Below are 4,927 nucleotides of genomic sequence, written 5' to 3'. Positions count from 1 at the left end.
ATTGGATCTTACCGATGCAGAACGTGAATTGGATCTTACCGATGCACCACGTAAACTCGATCATACCGATGCACCACGTAATCTCGGGCAGACCGATGCACAACGTAAATGACGATCGGGACCGGGGCGATCGGTCGTATCTGACACCGCCGGCTCGGTTCTAACATCGTCAATGAGTCGGGGTTGTAAAAAAGGACGTGAACATTTTTCCTTATAAAAATCAAACCCGACCATGGATTTTGATTCTGATTGTTGATTATCGCTACTAGAACATATAAGGAGGCAACCAAATCAAATTTGAGAAAATTCCACGATCAGAAAATTTTTTTCGAAAAAAAAAAAAAATCGTAATCACCTCGGTCATGGCGAGTTATTTTCCGTATTTCATTCCACAATCAACGTACAACATAGAAGAAATCATCTCTCTAACTATCCTGGTTCAAAAGTTGTATCGGAACATTTCACGTCGTAATATCTCGCCAAGTCCAGACCTCGGCGATAGGTAGTATCTGACACCGTCCGCTCGGGACTGACATCGACTTGGACTCGGGCTGATGATGGGGAGGCGTTTAAGGACGTGAACATTTTTCCTTATAAAAATTAAAGTCGACAATGAATATTGATTCTGATTACTGATTTACGCTTTAAAAACACATTAGAAGGCAACCAAATCGAATTTGAGGAAATTCCACGATCAGAAAATTTTTTTCGAAAAAAAAAAAAATCCGAAAAATATTTTTCGATTCCGATTACTGATTTACTCTTTTAGAACACATTAGGAGGCAACCAAATCAAATTTGAGAAAATTCCACAATCAGAAAATTTTTTTCGAAAAAAAAAAAAATTCGAGGACACCTCGGTCATGGCAAGTTATTTCCCACAATCCATTCCCCGATCCACGTACATCCCAGAAAAAATCATCTCTCTAACTATCCTGGTTCAAAAGTTGTATCGGAACATTTTCACGTCGAAAATATATCTCTAAGTCCAAACCGATGCACCACGTAAACTAGGGCAGACCGATGCACCACGTAATATCGGGCAGACCGATGCAGAACGTAAACTCGATCATACCGATGCTTCACGTAATCTCGATCTTACCGATGCACCACGTAAACAAGGGCAGACCGATGCAGAACGTAAAGTAGATCTTACCGATGCACCACGTAATCTCGATCTTACCGATGCACCACGTAATCTCCATCTTACCGATGCACCACGTGAACTGGATCTTACCGATGCACCACGTAATCTCAATCTTACCGATGCACCACGTGAACTGGATCTTACCGATGCAGAACGTGAATTGGATCTTACCGATGCACCACGTAAACTCGATCTTACCGATGCACCACGTAATCTCGATCTTACCGATGCACCACGTGAACTGGATCTTACCGATGCAGAACGTGAATTGGATCTTACCGATGCACCACGTAAACTCGATCTTACCGATGCACCACGTAATCTCAATCTTACCGATGCACCACGTGAACTGGATCTTACCGATGCAGAACGTGAATTGGATCTTACCGATGCACCACGTAAACTCGATCTTACCGATGCACCACGTAATCTCAATCTTACCGATGCACCACGTGAACTGGATCTTACCGATGCAGAACGTGAATTGGATCTTACCGATGCACCACGTAAACTCGATCTTACCGATGCACCACGTAATCTCGATCTTACCGATGCACCACGTGAACTGGATCTTACCGATGCAGAACGTGAATTGGATCTTACCGATGCACCACGTAAACTCGATCTTACCGATGCACCACGTAATCTCAATCTTACCGATGCATCACGTAATCTCGATCTTACCGATGCAGAACGTAAACTCGATCATACCGATGCACCACGTTATCTCGGCAGACCGATGCAGAACGTAAAAAAAAAGCTTACAGCACGCGGTGTTCCCAAGCGGTCACCCATCCAAGTACTAACCGCGCCCGACGCTGCTTGGCTTCAGTGTTCAATTTCAATTTCAATTTCAAATGGTCTTTATTTGTCTTTGTGATAGTTACAGATATGTGCCTATATAGGCCATGTTAATCAACAATAAGGGTTTATATACAGTTCCTACCAGATAAAATGAAATAACTTTTGGATATTAATTCTGATTGTTGATTTAAGTTTTAAGAACACATTAGGACATATCTCAATGAAATTTGAGGGATTTCCGAAATCGAAAAATATTTTTCGAAAAAAAAAAAAAATCCCAGAAGACCTCGGTCATCTCAAGTTTATTTCCATATTCTATTACACAATCAACGTACATCACAAAAGGAACCATCTCTCTAACTATCACAGTTAAATTTTTGTATCGGAACATTTCACGTCGGAATATCTCGCTAAGTCCAGACCGGGGAGATCGGTCGCATTTGACACCGTCCGCTCCGGTCTAACATCGTCTTGGAGTCGGGGTAACGATGGAGAGGCGTTTAAGGACGTGAACATTTTTCCTTATAAAAATTAAAGTCGACAATGAATATTGATTCTGATTACTGATTTACTCTTTTAGTACACATTAGAAGGCAACGCAATCAGATTTGAGGAAATTTCAAGATCAGAAAATTTTTTTCGAAAAAAAAAAAAATTCAAGAACACCTGGGTCATGGCAAGTTATTTCCCACAATCCATTCCACAATCAACGTACAACATAGAAGAAATCATCTCTCTAACTATCCTGGTTCAAAAGTTGTATCGGAACATTTCACGTCGAAATACCTCGCCAAGTCCAGACCGGGGCGATAGGTAGTATCTGACACCGTCCGCTCGGGACTGACATCGACTTGGACTCGGGCTAATGATGGGGAGGCGTTTAAGGACGTGAACATTTTTCCTTATAAAAATTAAAGTCGACAATGAATATTGATTCTGATTACTGATTTACGCTTTAAAAACACATTAGAAGGCAACCAAATCAAATTTGAGGAAATTCCAAAATCAGAAAATTTTTTTTCAAAAAAAAAAAAATCCGAAAAATATTTTTCGATTCTGATTACTGATTTACTCTTTTAGAACACATTAGAAGGCAACGAAATCAAATTTGAGTGAAATCCAAAATCAGAAAATATTTTTCGAAAAAAAAAAAAAATTCGAGAACACCTCGGTCATGGCAAGTTATTTTCCACAATCCATTCCCCAATCAACGTACATCCCAGAAAAAATCATCTCTCTAACTATCCTGGTTCAAAAGTTGTATCGGAACATTTTCACGTCGAAAATATATCTCAGAGTCCAGACCGATGCAGAACGTAAACTCGATCATACCGATGCTTCACGTAATCTCGATCTTACCGATGCACAACGTAAACTAGATCACACCGATGCAGAACGTAAACTCGATCATACCGATGCACCACGTAAACTCAGGCAGACCGATGCAGAACGTGAACTCGATCTTACCGATGCACCACGTAATCTCGATCTTACCGATGCACCACGTAAACTCGGGCAGACCGATGCAGAACGTGAACTCGATCTTACCGATGCACCACGTAAACTAGGGCTGACCGATGCATCACGTAAACGACGATCGAGAGGCGCGAAAGGACGTGAACGTTTTTCATTATAAAAATTGAAATAAATGATAAATAATGATTCTGATTGTTGGTTATCATTTTTAATAAGCATTAGGAGGCAACCAAATGAAATTTGAGGAAATTCCGATAATAGAAAATTTTTTCGAAAAAAAAAAAAAATTCATGAAATCCTCGGTCATCGCAAAATATTTACCATATTCTGTTCGATAATCAACGTATATTTAAGAAGGAATCATATCTGTATCTATCTTGGTTCAAATTTTGTATCGGAACATTTTGACCAAAGTCCGAGCTTCGGCCGAAACAGACACCGCTGACCTGGCCTATCGATCGACCGAGAGTCGGGGATAGAGCGTAAGTGTTGTCTGGAGGGGAACCCTGTGCTCTCCTGACATATATAGGGAAGGTGGTCGCGTTGGGCGATGCAGAACGTTTGGATCGGGAATTATATTTTTGGTTCAGCTATTGGAATATGGTTTATTGTTGGTATATATTGGCGAAATAACGTTCTTACTGACTGGGGATATTCATAAAAATGAGTCCGGAGATTTTCAGATCGAAGTCCGAGTGATCCGACTTGGAAGGCGTGTTGGGTGGGTCGAGATGGCTTAGATAGATCAGACGAGGCGGGCTAAGTGTTGACGTCATGCATCGGTCCATTTTCAGATTGAGTCCGAGTAATCCGACTTTGAAAGAGTGTTGGGTGCGTCGAGACTGTTTAGATAGATCGGACGAGGCGGACTAGGTGTTAACGACATGCATCGGTATATTTTCTGATCGGAGTCCGAAGAAATCGGCCCTAGTAGGCGCAGCGGACGGTCGAGACGGCCTCGGTGGGTCGGATCGATCGGGAAAAGTTTGCTAAATCGTGTCTGGAGGGGAACCTTGGGTTCTCCTGACATATATAGGGGATAAGGTTTGGGTGAACGATTCTTCACGTAAAAGTTGAGTAATTTATTTTTCGATAAGCTTTTGGATATTGATGAGAAGTATATGTATATCTTCGATTAAAAGAATTCTTACCGTCTCCATGTATATTATATTAGATATATAAGAAATAGTTAACGTGATGCATCGGCCGATTTCCGGATCGGAGTTCGAGAGATGCGACTTTCGATGCGCGATGGGTGGTTCGAGACGGCCTAGATCGATCGGACGAGGCGGACTAGGTGTTAACGACATGCATCGGCGGATTTTCTGATCGGAGTCCGAAGAAATCAGCTCTAGTAGGCGCGGCGAACGGTCGAAACGGCCTCGATCGATCGGACGAGGCGGACTAGGTGTTAACGACATGCATCGGCGGATTTTCTGATCGGAGTCCGAAGAAATCAGCTCTAGTAGGCGCGGCGAACGGTCGAAACGGCCTCGGTGGG

This window comes from Harmonia axyridis, chromosome X (assembly GCF_914767665.1).
Source record: "Harmonia axyridis chromosome X, icHarAxyr1.1, whole genome shotgun sequence".
In the NCBI taxonomy this organism is placed as follows: domain Eukaryota; kingdom Metazoa; phylum Arthropoda; class Insecta; order Coleoptera; family Coccinellidae; genus Harmonia; species Harmonia axyridis.
The sequence above is the reverse complement of the archived record's forward strand: the minus strand, read 5'-3'. Positions refer to the sequence as shown.